We start from the raw sequence: 18,814 nt of genomic DNA on the forward strand, positions 1-18,814 counted from the left end.
TTTAAATACTTATTTATATTCTTTGTTTTTTATAGAAACTTCTTTAGTTAGAAATTGTGTGAAATGAAATGCAATTAGTATAAGTTTCCTTATTGACAAATGTAAACATCTTGAATAAAATGCATAAATAAAATGTTAAAACGGTCCCTTTTACCAAAATAAATCTATCAAGCAAATTCGCTCCAAAATAAATAAGGATTGCAAAAATAATATAAGCGTTTAGGACCTTTATAGTAGTATAGTCCATACTTAACAGAGCAGTGGAACTACAAAGGTTAAGCAAAGTTGTCGTTCTTCTCACAATAAAATGCAAAACATCTTTAAACCAATGTATTTCAGCTATGAAAGATATGACCAAAGGAACCGAAAGTAGGAGTAAGTGTGTAGTTTTTATATTTAGATGAGGTCTGATAATGCCCTAATGCAGCGAAACACATAACTTTTTAAATAGACGTTTGATTTGTGAGACTTTGACTTTGAGTATACTTTAAGTCTCTTTGAGAATAATGGATGATTATTTTGAATTATGAAAGATATGACTGTATCCGTTGCTGAAGCCTTACGGTATATTTGATTATAAGATTGGACTTATTGGATGCTGTTGAACTAAGTAGAGCCATTGCATTTTTTGAACTTTATTTCCATCAGTGAACAGAATAATTTTAACAGCTTGGGATTTTTTTACTTAGTTAGCCCTCATAAATGAATAAATAATAATTATTAAATTCTTCCTCTATATTCACCAAAAATTAATTTTTCTTTTAGCAATAGACGTACTCCAGAGTTCTTTAATGTTTTTTGTTCTATTTTACATAAACTATAGATACGTAAGTCTAAACTAAGTATCGAAGCTGTAACTGTTTGCATGTACTTCACATAGACTCCTCAAGATGTATTCTTTGTAATGTTTTATTAATTTTGTCAGTATTATAAAATCAATATTTATCTGGATTTTAAGACTTTTCTGATGGGCCTTATATAGTTCTGGTAGGTTTTCAGTAGTTATTAAGCTTATGATTTCCGTGTTTTTTAGATAATGCCTTTTACAATAGCCATAATATATTTGTTTAAAGATGTTTTGCACTTTATTGTGGGGAGAACGATAATCTTGTTTATTCTATATAGGTTTTTAGAAAAATTAGAGACAAAAACATAAGCAGTACTCATCAGTCAACAGAATTTGTAATAAGATTAATGAAAGTGATAGTGGTACCTTAATATTATGATAATGGTAATTCAATATAATTCTGTGTCGGTTTCAAAAAAAGACAGATTCTTAACTCTATAGGTAAGAATTAGTTTATTACTTTTAAATAAATTAATATAGCAAGTTCAATAATACGTAACAATGGATATTTTATCTACTTTAAACTTTGATATATCAAATGGCTACCCTATGGCATAATAGGCTGCCTAGTGATAAAAAAAAATAAGTTTACAAACTTATAAGTAATTAATGTGTAAAGGCGTCTGTTAAAAATAAATAAGTTATTTAGTTCAAAGAATTGAATGTATTAAATGCTGAAAGTTTCCCGTTATTGAGATGATAATTATAAATATGAACACATCAAAATGGTCTAGGCAACAAGAAACAAAATCTGTTGGACATTCCTTATCACATTTACGACATTAAGTTATACTTATTGATACTAAATAAATAGTTTCAAGGCGTAAGTGACGTACACAGTATTGTTTTAGTTCTGCGAGTTTTGTGGTTGATCGAGACTGGTTTCTTTTAAAAAAACAACTTTATTATACAGGACGACTTTTTAATGTACAAAGGTTGATACAAGAAAGAGAAGTGTTTTCAAAATTAGTTTAAGGTATATTTATAACGTTAAAAAGCCGTTGGCTACATAGACATAAAAGTCACGTATTATAACTCCTTTTCTCTGAGTTGGAGAACTATAAGGGTACTCAGAGTTCTCCTGGAAAATCGGCTAGTTTAATATTCTGGACCGTTTTTTCCGGGGTTGTCTTCAAGAATTTTCTCTTCATTCAGCATGTTTTATACAATACATAAAATGCTAAAATTATTATAATAATATAAAGTAATATGGTATAAAAACTAACACTATTTATTCGTACAGCTGGAATTTCCGAAAATTCATTAAGTTTTTGCTTTTGTATTTTAAGGGTATTTAAAACTGTTTTTATTTCATTATTGTTTAGTTCTATTATTGTTTAGTTATTTCCGAGTTTTAAAGCTTGAAAGTTTATTTCAGAAATATTAAAACTTAAAAAAGGTAAATTTATGTTTTTAAAACTAGGTTTTGCATATTTAAAGCATTGTAAAATAGTATTTTTAATATTGATTTCATAATCACTGTTTAGTTCGATTAGATAGGTGCCATTTAAAGGTATATTGTCTTTATTTCCATCACAATTCTGGATAGCAACTACTACACTTGGCACTACTAGAGTGTATTTATTTAGTTCAATTCTGCAAATGTCTATGTCTTAAATCTTCATGGGAATCTGGCTGCAACTGGAAGTGTTTTTATCATATTTTAACCGCTTTACTTTGCATGGAGCTAGGTTGTCAATTTTTGCTGTATGGAGGTCCAGGCATAGGTATTCTTGGTTGTAGACCTTTTTGCAAGCGTCATTAACAAGTACGTAATTTTGCTCATTTAAAAGAAAGTATTTGGAACTCAGGATAATTGTTTTAAAGGTATTTGATAGAGGAGTAGGAAGGGAATATAAGTGATAATAATTGTACCTATTTTCCTCGACAATTGGAATTTCTTAAATAAACGTAACTTGATTTTTCTTTGTGTAGCTTTTGATTTCTGATTTGTTTGTATATTAAAATATTCTTTACAAAGCTTGGAAAAGGATGTTGTTCTACACTTTTAATTTCATTTAATAATGTTTTTGGATCCATGATTGCATTGTGAAAGGTATTCATTTTAGAAAAATTTATTCCTACTTTAATTCTTTCTAGAATATTATAAATTATTTGAAGAGAAGATATTAATTGAGATATAATGATTTGAGAATGTAGAAAATGATAAGTTATTATGTTTTCATTATGAGTCTCTAGAATGAAACGCTGTAATTCTTTTATTTGATCGCCTAATATTAATTGATTTCATTCTGATGTTTTTGTAGTATTTTGATCTTAGTATTGATTTTTCAAAAAGAGTTATTTGATCTTTTACAAGAGTTTTCATATTTTGTTGATTATCTCTTAGAGCTTCAATGGCTTGATTAAAACGTTCAGCGTCATATTCATCTAAATTGCCTGTTATTGATTTTACAATTGATCCAAGACCATCTATTAATCCTCTTTTTGACTTTCTATTAAAATGTGAATTTATTTAAAAAATTTGAGATTGTATTTTATTTATAAGAATTTCTACAATGTGAAAAGTGTTATAAGATTCTGCTTCTTAGTTATGTTCGTAACATTACTAACTTTAACAACACATTCGTGTTTAAAAATTTAAATTTTTTATTTAAATTTTTTAATTTTTTATGTTTACACATTAAAAAGGCGTTGGCTACATAAGCATAAAAGTTCCTAGCTAAGGTCTGGTTAACATGCTTAGTAAGGGCTACTGGTCACGTAAGTTGCGGACAATATAGTCAATAATATGCAAAGCATGGTTTTTAAGGTTAAACAAATATCAGGACCAGATTCTGGAATTCATTGTTCATCCATGCGCTACAGAATTTGGTGAGGTTGCATGAACTGCTAGAAACTTTTTGGAACAGTCCAATATTTAGGTATGCCATAACCTGCGCAAACCCCTGACCCAAACAGCATCGAGCATATTTGGAATAAATTAAAAAGGGTTGTTTTAAATCAAGAAAAAATGTTCTATATAAGATTTTTTTTTTGGATCGTATGCAAGAGCAAAGGCTACAAATTGAGCAAAACGCTATTGGCAATTTAATTAAGATCATACACGCTACTTACAAGGACTTCTTCTTTTCTATTAACTTTTCCTTAAATTTTATTATTTCGAATTTTTATAATTTTACTTTTATATATAATTGTCATACAATATTAGTCCCCCGATATGCCGGGGGATCAAAAACCCTTAATTAGGATAAATTGATGTTCAGCAATGTTTTCAAACCCAATTTTATTATGTTTAATTTCAATATCTTCCAAATTATATTTTAACATTTCATTTAGTACCTTTGTCTCATAGACCTTTTTGACGTGTGTATGTTAAAATGCCTGACCAACTTTAGCAAAGCTTGTCCGCTAATTGCTCCTCTACATTTCCGAGCAATTCGAATTTTATGGTGCTAATGATGTGTCACACGATGGGGATTCCAATTTGATCTATCAAAGCGAGGTGTTAGCGTTAGCTAGAGGTGAAGACGTGATTGACAGAATCTAATTAAATGCAAAATTAAACTTTTACCAGTATATCTAAATAACCGTGTATTTTTTTAAAGATATTTATGAAGGATAGTTCGTCAAAGTATTATAAATATACGTGAATTAAATGAAATATTTATATAATAGTGCTAAATGCTTCCAGCGTGTGATTTTATTTCATATCGTAAGGTATTTTTAGCATTTTAAATCTCCCTTGATAGGTTGCTGTGAACGAAGTCATTTTTTGGTAACCCTTAATATAAACCAAATGAATTTATTTATTGATGCATAAAACTAAATAACTCTTACACAAGTCAATCAAAAACCTTAAAATACCTAAACAATTAAAAAACCCAACACATACATATAAAATTATTCTAACAACAATAACATTCTTTCACTTCACTTTATTCTTTATTTATTTAAATAATACATCTTAAACCAAATATACAGGGTATTCATTTCAAAACTTACTACCACGGATTTATCGAAAACCACTGTTCAAAAAAAAAACGCCAAAATACGTCAAAAAATTAATGTATGGGCAGGCATTTTAGGAAATAAAGTCATTGGGCCATTATTTTTTAACGGAAATTTAAATAGAGATATTTATTTGGATATCTTGGAAAATACCATCAATCCGCTTATCCATTGAATCCACTTTCTCCACTATCACCACTGAATCCATTGAAAACCAAATCGATGATGATAGAAACTCTATACTTGATGAGGCTGAAATATATTTCCAGCAAGACGGCGCTCCTCCTCACTATGTTCTTCCCGTTCGGCAATGGCTAGACAACGAGTTTCCAGATAAATGGATAGGGCGAAGGGGGCCTATAGAATGGCCTGCTAGATCTCCTGATATAACGCAGTTAGAGTTTTTTCTAACATGGGGTCATTTAAAATCGTTTTTTTTCTATCTGAATAAATTAAGATAAACAAAGATTTTTCTAATTTTCTCGAAAACGAATAGACCGATTTGAAAAAATCAAACAAGCTATTACTCGATACCCCTTGCCATTTAAAATTTTTAAGGGGATGACCCTGGTGGGCAGAGGGTGAAAGGGGGTGAAATAGAATTTTTGGTTAGAAAGTTGTCCCCCTTGACAAACTTGACAGTAGACAGAGACTTTTGACGTATTTCGGCGTTTTTTTTTAAGCAGTGGCTTTCGATAAATCCGTGGTGGGAAATTTTCAAATGAACACCCTGTATATTATACATAATGGAGCATAGCTCTGTGTGTGTATATATGTAATTACTTTAATATATATCAATTTTTTACATTATAACAAATTTTAATAACCTATATACTACATATAATGTTCACTTAGGACAAGGCCATATGATGATTGCTCTCAGGATGTGTAAGAACATACCAATTCTGACATCCATATGCACTACAGAAAGTGGAAAACTAAGGTTAAAGAAGGGGTTTCAAGTCGAAATCCCGACAAGGGAAGAATGGTCGGCGAACCAAGTGGTTTCCAGGCCTGGTACACGGATGGATCATGAATCAAAAGCACCAATTCAGCCGGAGCCGGAGGGTACAGGATGGAAACGAACACAGGGGAATTCTTCCCGCTAGGTAAACACACCACAGTTTTCCAAGTGGAGGACTTTGCTATACTCGAAGTAGCGAATAAACGAGAGACCTTGGAAGTTGACGGGGGGATTTGCATCTACTCCGATAGTCAAGCTGCCCTCAAGGCGATTCAGAAACCCAGACTCTGACACTGACTGAGACAGGACCAGCTCAGCGCTAGTCCAGGAATGCAGAGACGCATTGGAAAGGCTTGCAGCACACAAAGAAGTGAGACTGAGGTGGATCCCAGGACACCAAGGTGTTGAGGACAATGAGCGGGCGGAGGAACTGGTAAGACAAGGTTCCGTTAACCCCTTCGTAGGCCCCGAACCTTGTCTCGGTCGGCAAAAAACAAATCTCCCAGGCACTTAATAATTGGGCCTGGGAAAAAACAAGGAAGAATTGGAGAAGGACAGAACGATGTAGACAGGCCAAGGAAATGATACCATGACGGCTCTAAAGCAAGGCGACTGCTAACAAAGACCCGACAAAGTATCAAAGACTTGGTGGGAATCCTGACCGGGCACAACAGTCTAAACAGGCATCTACACCTTCTTGGTATAAGAGAAAGCCCACTATGTCCGAATTGCGGTACAGGGGAGAAGACTTCATACCACATACGATGTGATAGGTGGAGTCGCCTAAGAAGGAAAATTTTCGGAGCAACAACACTCAAGAAGATTTCAAAGATATTGGGACAACGTGCAAGCCTTTATTAAAAGGACAGGCCGACTCAGTGAAGACCGCGCATTGGGAGTGGAGGCGTAGGGGTTGGTGATTCTGGGGTTGGCGAAAAGGGCTGCTCAGGCCTACTTGCCGAGCTCTAGCTCCCCCACCCTTACTACTACTACAACTACTACATATAATTTTTTTATATACAATAGACTATCAATAAATATGTTTATATATTTAATACAATATTACTAACAATCAGCCAATTATTTAATTTATTCTTTATTTTTTTATAAGGAGCAATTTTAAGTTCATTTGTTAATATATTAAAAATCTTTGGCACTGTATATAAAAGGCTTCTTTGACATTTTGTAAGTCCTACATTTGAATCCACTGCCATGTTTACCTGCCGTGTTAAGAGTCCATGATTTATAAAGTTCAGATGTATTATTGTTTTTGAGATAAACCTAACTATAGACTTAAATCTGGTTTACTGTTAACACTTCTGCATCTTTAAATCATTGGATTAAAGAGTAAATGTTATTTTTATTATAAGTGATCTTCAGTAGGTATTTTTGTGTAATAATTATGGGGTCTAACACATATTGACAAGAAGCTCCCCATGCTAAGATGCAATAGTTCAGTATAGACTCAACAGTACTAAAATACACCATTTTTAGATGTATTAACTTTATAGACTTCCGCAACCGATAAAACTTGGAAATAATTTTCCTGATTTTGTTACATACTGATGAACTGTTCCTGCTTCTCTGTAATTATCCCAAATAACCCATTTCCATACATTTTAAATAGTACAGCGCCAAGCACTGTCCCCTGTGACACACCATATTCGACCGACTTGTCATAAATTCAACATAAATTCATTAAAACGCTTTGTTCTTCGTTTTAGAATTATATTAAAATTAGTATTGAAAAATTCTTCAAACGAACAAAATGCATTTAAAAAAAAATTTTTAATTCTGAATTTAAATTCATTAAGTTGCAAGTCTTTAACAGGGGTTGACAAGGCACTAAAAAACTACGATATTAAGAGTCTACGATATAGTTCCATAAAGAAGCGACCTCGTTTGGTAAAGTGATTCTAAAAATCGGAATGAGTCACAAACCACGATTTGCTCTCACAAATAGCAGATCCACAAGAATATATATGCACCAGGTAGGATGAGAACCCTAAGACGTCTAAAACGAAACTTCCGGCAAACTCTGTAACTCACACATGCGATCCATTACACAACGACGTTGTAGAGCAAATTATTTTGGGCTTTGGATATAGGAGTGACTACGGAGCTAGCCGAGATATCAATTAAAGAAGTACATTTTAAAAGTGTAGTATCTTTTCCTTCACATTGCCATAACGAATCTTTATCCAGAGCAATACCTAAGAAGTTCAAGGCTCTCAAGAGTCAGATTCAAGGCCTATGGATGAGTAGCAGCATCACGAAAGCAAAACGTTATATATTGGGTCTCTGATTCATTCAAACATATTCTATTAGAAAAAACCTAGTTTTTTAAAGAAACAGATTACTTGTATGGGCTAAGACAGATATTTGACATTTTTTATCTAAAATCAGGGAAGTAGTATCATCGGCATACAAGTAATACTTCCCAAGTAATGAGTAATGACCACCATCTTTGAGATAATGGATGAATTTTTCGAGTTATAGAAGTAATAGGTGGCATAGGGATAACAGCTGGGCAGGTCATTAGCATACACCAAAAATAAAATAGTGCCAAGTATAAGTATAGTGCCCTGAATAATTCCATGATGAGGTACCAAAATGTTAAACCTACACCCCTTAGAGTAAACAAACTGATTTCTATCATTTAAATAGGACTGCAGTACTTTTATGACCAAAGCCATAGAATTTTAGCTTATCGAGTAGAATACTGTGCCTCTACATAATCAAATACCCTAGTTAAATCGAAAAAACTAGCAGTGGGATACGAACTTCTTTTAAGTGCATCAAGAAACTCATCGGATAAGTCACCGACTAGATAGAATGTTCCTTCCTAAAATAATGTTGTTTTACATAAAATAATGTTGTTTTACAAAAAAGCCTCAAGAATCTTACCGAGAATTGAAATAAGGAAAATAGGACGATAGTTTGCAACATCTTCTTTAGACCCTCTTTTTTTATGAACAGGTGTTACCTTTGCAATTTAGTTAGGCAAACAATAATCAGGTTCCTAATAGTCCTAATAGCCCTACTATAAGTTTTATATCCAAATTATAATGCAATGATTATGCACATAAGTTAGGCAGTAAATTTGGCTTTTCATATCGCTAAAGTGAAAAATAAAAGTCCACTTTATCTCCCGTTATTTTCAACGTCTAACGTAAATAATTTTCTTGTTTCTAAAAAGTGTAGCAATGAGAGAAAAATTAAGCACGCATAAAGTATAGTGCCAAAAATCGAGCACGGTATTATCTGAGGTAATTTTTATCTGCCGGGTCGGATTATTTCGTAAGATTGAGTTTTGTTTCGTCTTGAAGTCTTGAACACCGGAGATATCTGGAATTCCACGTGTCTGCCGTGTGGTCGGCAAAAGGTTTTGATAAATTAACACGAAAAGTGATATCACAATATTAGTTTGGAAGACATAGCTTCACAAACTAAATTTATTTGCAGCTTAATAGTGAGTCCCAGACATGAATTATAAACAAACCACGCTGGATAAAATTTCACATTTAGGATTAGGAGGATTATATCGAGTTTAGAATTCCTAATTTAGAATTAATATTATATACTATCACTACTAGTACTGCATTTAATCATGCACTTTTGGTGTAAAACGTTTATCTTTACAAGAATATATTATCCTTTTTCACCAAGAAATTAAATAAAAAATTTTAAGAAGCAAACAAAAATATTTTTCTTTAACTAAATTTTGTAAATCCTGAAAAAGTGTATTTAATATTTTAAGACATTTAAGCAAAATATGGCAATCTCTCACTTCTCCCCAGCTGGTTAGTCCGCAAATAAGTTAAGAATGTAATAATGAACAAAGAACTACTATCAAGTATAATATATCTTTAAAAAAAATTTAAATATTAAAATTATAACACATATTTTTTTAAAATTTTGACGCGTATTTATCGTATACAGGTTGGGGAATCGAAGATTACGCATTGGCCAAAATAATATCCTCTCGTTAATAAGTAGTCGCCTCCCGTTGTCGGATAGGCATGTTTCCTTTTGCTGTATGATTGCACCTTCAAAAGTATCAATACATATTAATAAATGGTTTTGTAGAGGCAAATCGGTAGTATACGCGTTTTTAATTAAAATAAATTTTACATAAAATTACAAAAATCTTCCACCGAGAGGGTCCAGGAGCAAGAATGATTGGAAAAAATAGTCTGAAGTGTGAAAAAGTGCCCTAGAAGTGGATTCAATATGATCAAGTTTTAGAAAACACAATTTTAAATATTTCAGTTTCGAATATTTCAAAACTCATGAGATATTTCCAAAGACCAGTGTCGAAGAATGAGAGTTTATGAAACATTGATGGAAAAGCAACTGAAAATAAAAAAAAAATTAAAGAGGTAATCTATTTTTGTATAAATGCTCTTTTCTATTACATGGAGAACATAATCATTTCATGTCTTACTATTGGTCTCAAGAAAATGAGTACAGAAAATTTTAATTTCCATACTCAGTATTCTCAAAAATTAAATGTTTGCGATTGGAATCTTAAACGACCATATTACGGGGTCATTAGATTAATGATATTCTAAATGCCTAAAAATACTTTGAGTGGCTGCAGAACCAACATAACTAGCAAAACTAGTTTTTATGTGATCGGTTCACGTTACTAGAAACGTGAAGATCTTATAATGTGACTATAAACCACTATACAATGCTTACAATCAAAAAGGGCCTCAGTTTATACAACAGTTCAGTCATTTTAGGAGAACCTTTAGTCTATTACACAACACAACAATGTGATAATTATAAAAGGGTCCTATAAGTATGTTTTTCGGATTTTTTGTACATAGAAAACTATTTCGGTATAAACCTATTTTGTAGTAGTGCTTATTATGTGGTTTAAGTGTATTTTATGAACTTGTTTACAACTATTTAGAAAATATTTTATGTCATTAAACAAAATAACAAAAGGGAAAATAAACTCAAAGTCAAAGTCTCATAAATGTAGCATCTATTACTTAGAATGAGCGTTTCGGTATCATCAGATCTTATTTTAAGTACGATAACACACCTTATAAAACACTTATGGCATGATATGACATAGGTAAACGTGAGATGATAATTACACGGTTTGTTGTTATTAACTGTAAACTTAGTAATATAGGCTACATTTGTGAGACTTTGCCTTTGAGTTTATTTTCCTTCTTCTTACATATTATTAAAGTCTCTTTGAGAGTAATGGATGATTTGTTTGAGTTTAAGCAACACCTTTGCTGTCAAATTTTTAACTCAACATTATTATTTCATTTGACTCAACAACATTTTTGAAATACATTTATTTTTAATTACGCCGGTAATACAGTCCGATGGTTCTTTCTTACTCGCTCTCAGCACTGAGTAGAAGACTGCTAATCAGAATTTCTAATCACAATTTGTTATAATTTTAATTGTTAACTGGATGTCGTGCAATGTACCATTCGAGAATTATTTGTTATTGTTTATATTTTGTAATAGTGCCAGAAGATAAATACAGTTACTTTCTGTATATTTCTTACAATTTTAATCTGTATTTTTTTAAATCATTTATCGCAAAAAATGTCTGTAAGTTTTCTTTGAACTGTTTGTAATTTATTTTAGTGTCAGATGACGGTAGGAACACCTGCCAAAATTTATCACTGCTGACACTAGGATCGCCATTTTTTTGTGGAGAAAAGATTTGCCCTACTAAACTTATCTATGTTACATTGACTCCACTTCAAAATAGACTTAATTAATTAACTTTCTAATCTAACTTTCTCATTAACTTTCGCGAAATATGTTGCAAAATTTTATTGCATATAATACAGTTACTTCTATTAAAGTCAGAGGCTTACTAGTGTACTAAAAAACATAGGAGGCGAATAGCAGAGCGAACGAAATGCATGCGTGCGCGCTGTTATATTTCGCTTATAAACACCTCTCTATGCAAAATGATCAATTCTCCAACCTGTATAAAATTACAGCATCATCGCTCTAATATTTTTTTTTAATTAATTTTTAGAAGGCGAATAACGTGTATTAGGAGCGTGAGGAAATTGTTCCTGGAGAAACCTCACAAGTGACTCTTCAACTTGCAAGGTAACATTATATACCCGTATTATAAATTTAGGAAGGATCAATATAAAAAAGACAATATGAGTATTGTGTACTAGACTGCGATTAAATAACCGATGACATGACATATGGACCATTTTTAGACTGCGCTAACTCTGCAAGAATTCAAAAATTACAGAACTCGTGCATAAGGTTTATTTGTGGAATTAGACGTAGGGAAAGGGTATCACATAAATTAGTCGATCTTAAATGGCTTAATATGTTAAATCGCCGAGAGTTGCACTCCATATGTTTTTTTTATAAAATAATAAAATTTAAAGCACCACCATATCTCTATAATAAGCTCAGATACCGTACTGACGTTCACAATATAAATATTCGCAGACATGACCTTTTGTCTATATCTTTACATAAGAAAGAAATCTTTAAAAAGTCATTTTCTTACAATATTTAGTCCAAAATTAATAAATACAAAATTTGGGATTTTTCTAAATCTACATCGGCTTTTAAAAAATCAATAAAAATGGTTCTTTCATCTAAACAAAATAATATTTAATGCATTGAAATAATTTATGTTATTTCTTTTTAATACTGACATCTCTGGTAAATCAGTCGCCCTGGTTTTGCTCTCTTTTGTGTCGGGATTCCGTGTTTGGATCTGGCGCGCGTTTGGAAATATACATTTTTATATGTAATTTTTTCTCTACTATAAGAGTCTACAACAGAAATGTAGTTATTATACCTGTACCCCTCGTTCCTCCTTTCCTGCCTCCTATTAGTAAATAATAAGTAAGCTAGGATAATTTAGATTTCTTTTCTTTTCGGTTAGTTATGGATGTAGGGTATGCATGCTACTCGTACAGTTTATAATGCGGTTCGCGATATTTTTTTTTAAATTATAAGTGTAATATTCAAGGTCTTAACAGCTCCTTCTTCTGAGGGTAGCTGAAACATGACCTTTATTTCCTCTTTACAGTTATATGCTGAATTAATATACACTGATGGATTTCTTTTTCTTTGTATTTATATTGTAAACTTATTTATATCTATGAGTGAGCATATGTAATATCTTATGAGGAAATATAAACTGTCTATTATTATTATTATTATTATTATTATTATTATTTTATTGAAAGCTTTGCAAGATCAACTGAAATATGTAAAACTCGTTCACTATTGTAAATTTATCAAGAATATTTAAGTTAAATTATATTTTGCAAGTCCAAAAGAACTTTGCCTATATATGTAATAAACTTTGTTGGTGAACTCCCTTTAATATAGTCTGGTCACAATAAAGGTGTAAATTCATACATATTTAAAATAAAAATATTGATTTAAAAATTGATGTTTTCTAAGCCAAAATTCTATTGTAATACCCATATCAAAAATAAGAAATATATTTTCCAATAACTAACCACTAATTTCTACCTTAAGCTTTTATTTCATTATTAAAAAATTCAGGCAATGAATCATAAAATCGGGTAAATAGATATTGTTTTACAGATTTTTAAAATAATTCGATTCAATCAAGAAGATTCCTAAATGCCTGAGAAAATGTATTATTTTTTTTAAATAAAGAATTTTATATCTTTCTTATCTTTATTTCTGTTATCATGTTTACGGATAAGACTACATTCTGCAACCAGATCAACATTTTTTTTACGAGTATAACCGAGACTAAATGTACAGATTCCTCCAAATTTAGATTTAGTTATTTAAATAAATAATAAATACTTGACTACAACTCTCTGTTTATTTAAGACCATACATATTTCGAACACAACGTTTCTGCAATATCATGACTCTATTATAATGTAATGAGTTTCCTGAAAAAAAAAACATCAATATTTACCTTTGTCTGAAGTGAACATAGCGATGACCTGTCAGCATCTACGCTCACATCACTGAACGTAAGCAAATCTGGCTATCCCCAATGCAACTTCGTTAATGTGAGCTTCTTAATTCAATCTTCTATCTAGATGGATTTCCAAGAAAAACACTATATCAGACGAGACCACCTTCTGCCCATTGTAATTAGATTTTATTTTATTTGGTAATTTTCTAACTATGTATTTGTGTCTTTTATCTATCAAGTATCAAATCATTTTTGTTAAAATCTTTATCTAGATTATCTAATGCAACCGTAATAATTTTTAACCCTTACTACGGACATCAACTTTTATTACACAACTACCGACATGGAGTTTGCCTGACTCCGTGTGTAATAACGTGCTTCAATTTAAAAAAATTATTTTTTTTTGATAAATAATAAATTCCCAATGTACTTTTTATTTATTTATTACAAAAAAGTGCAAATGTTTTATATAAAACTAAAGAAAAATGAGGATTTATAATTAGAGAAAACACTGAACCAAATATAAAAAAAAAATTTTGTCAAATTGTTTTTATAATACTTATACAAAAATACCAAACTAAAATAAATATTCTTAAGGAGCAAAAGAAAAAAACCTGCAAGTCAATTGATGACCCGACTTTTTATGTTTAATCTCGCTTATCCATACAGTGTATACAACATTTCTTTGAACATTGCAGACAAATAGGCCGCTTACATAATATACATGTAAACGCAGTCTTTCTTCTTAATTTAGAAGGACATATATAGCAATACTTTCGAGTTTCAAGTCTTTCTTTATTTATTTTAGGCGTCTCGCTAGGGATTTGTAAAATTCGACGAATCAAAAGTTTTATTTCTTTAGATAACTGTGGTTTTTGTACTCTTGTGCGTAAATAATTTTTTTCTATTAACTGATTTGCTAATTTTTTTACAAAATCAAAACGCCTCATGTCATTATTTGGATATGATGAGTAAATTTTAAAGGCGTTTACACTACAAATATCCAATAACTTATAAAATATTGCCATAGGCCACCTCCTAGTACGTCGACTGCAGCTATATTTAGCGCATTTCTCGTCCATAGCATCAACCCCACCTTTTGTGGAGTTATAAAACTTTATAATCTCAGGTTTTTCAGATTCAGGATCAGTAGATTTCGAATGGTGCATGGACGATAGCAGGATGACTGCTTTATTTTTTTAGTTGCATACGAAACCATGGTCATATTTTTTTTTTGAATCCATAAAGGGTCTCACCTACTTTGTTGTAATTCTGAAGGAATCTCTTTTTTATTTTTCTTTTGCATTATAAAGATATTGAGTTCTGGCATCTGTCAATAACTTTTAGCCCATATTTTTCAGGTTTCGATGATATATACATTTTAAACTTGCATTTTCCTCGAAATCCTACCAGCATTTCGTTCATGCAAGCTGTAGCTCCGATCATATATGAGTTTTTGGCATTTTCAACAAACATGTTAAAAATCTCACTAATTGCTGCTGCTGGGTTGTTTTGCTTTCTTTCCTCTCGGGTTTCGGCATTATCAAATCGTAGAACAACTAATAAAATCGCATAACGTTCCATTGACATTACCGCTCGAAAAATATCTCGACCTGTACTATCTGTAGCGAAAATACTTCGGATGTCTTCATCATTCGACTTAAAAATTGCTGTATATAGTAGTAGCCTATAAAAGCGTGTAGCTCATCAGTTGTAAGTTTAGAAAGTTCAGGTCTGTCAAGCCGCTTGTAATTTTGCCTCATATTTTCTAGTTTTTTATTTGTATTGGTTATAATAACTTCATACATTTCTGCAGAAAAAAGTTTATTGAAAAATATTTTTGGATTAGTCCGATCTTCTATATCTAAACGAGACAATGGCAATCGTAATATGTTATGCTTTTGGGTACCAACATTCCTCACAGGTTCCAGCGTACTCCATTTAAAACAGTTTTTTCCATAGATATATTTTTGAGTCAATTTTAGTTCTTGTCGACTACTATCACTTGCTTTAGGTCCACTTTTTATTAGTTCTGCTTCATCATCACTTTTTTCAGAGTCACTGTCACTAGGGGCTTTGTTATAGACATGCTATTTTCGTTGGGTTTCTGTTCGTGTTCATAATCACTAGCTTCTTGTTCGCTTGCAGAATTATGATCACTCTCTAAACACAGAACACTATCTTCCTCAATGTCACTATTATCAGAATCGATTTCCTTGTACCATGACATAACTTTCTTCTCAAAATCGGAATCAAAAACATTTGCTTGCTTCGATGTTCCGGGCACAGAACTTGCCATAATGTAGAGATTTATTATAACGTAAGTACGGACACTGAGTCTGACAGACTCCGAAACACGAAAAAGCCAAGAAAGAAAAATTTGGCAATACTATCACTTTCAGACGTGGTAGAGAACTAAAAGCGCGAAAGGTACCCGAAACGGGAGCAATGAACGCCGATTGTGGTGGGAGTAGCAGTGTAATGCGCATATCGCGGAGTCCGAGAGACTCATGGTCTGTTGTTAAGGGTTAATAATAGCTCTTCACTTTTTTCACTAAATATTAAGGTAGAGTCATCCGCATACAAAAAGATATACTCGGGTGACAACTTCAGTGGCCTTATTTTCAGATCCTTCAATAATATACATATTGGCAATGTACCGGTTTTACTTTTCCTTCTACACTTCTTAAAATTAAACCATTTTTTATATATTTTTTTATATTTCAGCCTTTAATAGTATAAAAAAATATCATTTTTTTTCTATATTAGATTTGAATGCCCTTTGTAATCCAAGAGTAATTTTTTTATTTGGTTCATTTTTTTCGATGTTATTTGTTAGCAAGGACGCTATAGTAGTGAGAAAATAAATTATAGGCCCTTGAGTACCGTAAAGTGACAACGAGTCAACTTGAGATAATTGTTCTCTTAAATGGGTTAATGCATTTTTCGAATATGTTCTCTTTCTATAACAAGTTGTAATAGAGTTTAAGTCTGCCTCAGACAACAGCAGTACCTGAGCATAATGATCAGAAGGAGCATTGTTTAAAAGATGTCTTTACATGCGCTTAAATCTAAATTACAAGTCAATGAGAGTGGAAGTATTTTCGGTTACTTTTGTTAGCTTAGATATAAAAGGAGGTAGGTTAAAGGAGTGCATTAAATATAAAAAAAATTGCCAGTACACATTTTACTCAGAATGACTAATATTCTAGCATTTCTTGCTTATTTACATTATATCTATTTTTTACTACTTATATCGATTTAAAAATCGCGGCAATATTTAGACTTAAACTGGCCTTCTAGCCACGAGGCCTCTATATTAGATAAACCACTGGTCTGAAACATTCGCCAATTTCTACGTGTGTCCCGAGATATCGCGAGGTGTGCCTAGGAGCGGGAATATATCCCGGGCGCTATCCTTATCGCACCTTCGGGTCTAGGCAACGGACGGGATGATTCCCAAATGCCCAATAAGATGAAACTTATCTCATTTTCTAAAGGTAAACACAAAACATACGCGTAATAACTCACTTTACCTAATTAAAATTTTGTGACTTGCAAAACATACATAATCCATGGTGTTTCATTGTCCTCGTTGAGAAACATAACAAAAGTTATTCTCCGATTTCGGTCTGAATTATACAGAGAGCTGATATTTTACTTATATATAACTTATATAAGAGTTAAATAGATGACAGTAAAAGTCATTTACCAAGCTCAGTTTTGTGCTCTTGCAATCTTTGGTATCACCTTTTTCACTCATAGATTTTCCAGAGATCTCTTTTTTAGATTTGCTTTTTCGCGTTTTACTAATAAATAGTGTGTGTGAGTGACCTTTTCAATTAATAGAAAAATTGTAATAGGGGATAAAATAAGCATTTAGCTGTAGTGTCATAGATTTATTAAGACCTTGCCCTGTTGCAAGAATTAATCAACTAATCAAGTTCTGTGGAAAGCCATGGGTTTCTAATTTGGAAAACAGCATAAAAAGGGTTAAATTCCAACCAAGAAGTATTTTTTTGTTATTAAGGCCCAATGATTTTTAAAAAATAAGCCTTTCTCTTTAGTTGATTATAAAAGTTCTGGAAAAAAATGGAATTTATAGTATTAGCCTAACCTTGATTTTTTACTTGGTTATAAATAAACTTTTTTTTGTAGTATTCTCTATTGAAAAAAACTCGCTATTAGAATATTTCTTAATAAATATTAGATAGGACCTATGTAAACATATCTTTATAAAATATATAAATTTATTTTCAAATCTTTATTATAAGTATATTATAAGTATTGGGACTCTTTATTCATTGGGAATTTTGTAAGCATTAATTTAAAAACTTTTAAATTAGCAGACATACTTTCGTATGAAAGAAATTTATTTGCAAAGTCCTAACTTGACTGTGGTTGACCTAAAAATAAGAAAACGGAAATTATTTTTTTGGGTCGGTGTTTTGAGTATTAGAAGAGACTCTGAATATATAATCTCACCAATGGTGGATATTATAAATGCATATGTGGCGGAAGGTATTTTCCCAGAACAACTGAAGTTTGCCAAAATAATTCCTATACGTAAAAAAGGAGAACCAAACCTTCCTCAAAACTTTAAACAGATAGCAATACTTCCTGCCTTTTCCGTTTTAGACACAAGGTTTTTAATCGGTGGCCTTTCTGGATAAACATAAGATTATAATCCCAAGACAGTTCTGTTTTAGAAAAAATGTAACAAGAACAGATGCCATTCTATCTTTGGTGAATTGGTGAATCGTATAAGGAATGCTTTTGAAAATAGATCTAAGTTTTTAGGGATATTTACCGAACCAACCGCAGCTTTTCATCGTGTAAATCGATGTATTTTGCTGGACAAACTGTATTTTTATGAAATCAGAAGTGTCGCTTTTTGTCTATTGCAGTATTATCTCAACGAAAGGTACCAGGTTGTTTGCTCTAACAATAATATCAGATCATTCTGTGCTGGATCCCCTTCTCTTCCTTCTGTTAATAAATGATATTCGACAAGCCTTTTCACAAATTGTCAGAAAGCAGAGTGTGTTTTTTATGCAGATGATGCTACATTTGGAGTATCTTTTAGGGGACGGCCGGA

The 18,814-nt window shown here is 31.8% G+C and overlaps 1 protein-coding gene across 30 annotated transcripts in view; it reads left to right on the plus strand.

Moving 5' to 3' along the window:
* LOC126744584 (protein turtle) overlaps positions 1-18,814 on the plus strand; it is a 735,337-nt gene that overhangs the window by 332,109 nt on the left and 384,414 nt on the right. For 25 of the 30 annotated variants that reach the window (XR_007663236.1, XR_007663238.1, XR_007663237.1 and 22 more), the window contains one exon: positions 11,809-11,885. The exons of the other annotated variants lie outside the window; for them this stretch is intronic. The gene's annotated coding sequence lies outside the window, so the exon portion shown is untranslated. The remainder of the gene's footprint in view (positions 1-11,808; positions 11,886-18,814) is intronic. 30 annotated transcript variants of the gene reach the window in all.

Source organism: Anthonomus grandis, chromosome 14 (genome assembly GCF_022605725.1).
Source record: "Anthonomus grandis grandis chromosome 14, icAntGran1.3, whole genome shotgun sequence".
Classification (NCBI taxonomy): Eukaryota; Metazoa; Arthropoda; class Insecta; order Coleoptera; family Curculionidae; genus Anthonomus; species Anthonomus grandis.